This window comes from Solanum stenotomum, unplaced genomic scaffold, assembly GCF_019186545.1.
Source record: "Solanum stenotomum isolate F172 unplaced genomic scaffold, ASM1918654v1 scaffold15035, whole genome shotgun sequence".
NCBI lineage: Eukaryota > Viridiplantae > Streptophyta > Magnoliopsida > Solanales > Solanaceae > Solanum > Solanum stenotomum.
Genome location: NW_026023358.1, coordinates 1 through 291, shown reverse-complemented (window position 1 = coordinate 291; position 291 = coordinate 1). Strand labels below are relative to the sequence as shown.

The 291-nt window shown below is 48.1% G+C and overlaps 1 non-coding gene across 1 annotated transcript; it reads left to right on the top strand.

Annotated features, from left to right (window-relative positions):
- The first annotated feature begins 59 nt into the window (after positions 1-59).
- LOC125850205 (5S ribosomal RNA) lies at positions 60-178 on the top strand. The gene has a single exon (XR_007444756.1). It is a non-coding gene; the product is annotated as a 5S ribosomal RNA (ribosomal RNA).
- The last annotated feature ends 113 nt before the right edge of the window (positions 179-291 follow it).

Sequence of the window (291 nt, the reverse complement as noted above, 5' to 3'; positions counted from 1 at the left end):
CAGGCTAGGGCGTTGGGAGGAAGGAGGTCTTTAATAGAATTTAGAGTGCTATGAATGATGGATGCGATCATACCAGCACTAACGCACCGGATCCCATCAGAACTCCGAAGTTAAGCGTGTTTGGGCGAGAGTAGTACTAGGATGGGTGACCCCCTGGGAAGTCCTCGTGTTGCATCCCTCCTTTTTGTCGAAATTCGGTCGTGTAATTGAAAAAATATATTTATTTATTTTTTGCAGGAACGACGTCGTTAGGACAGGTGATAAGGGCGTTGAGGATGGGCGTGACGGGGG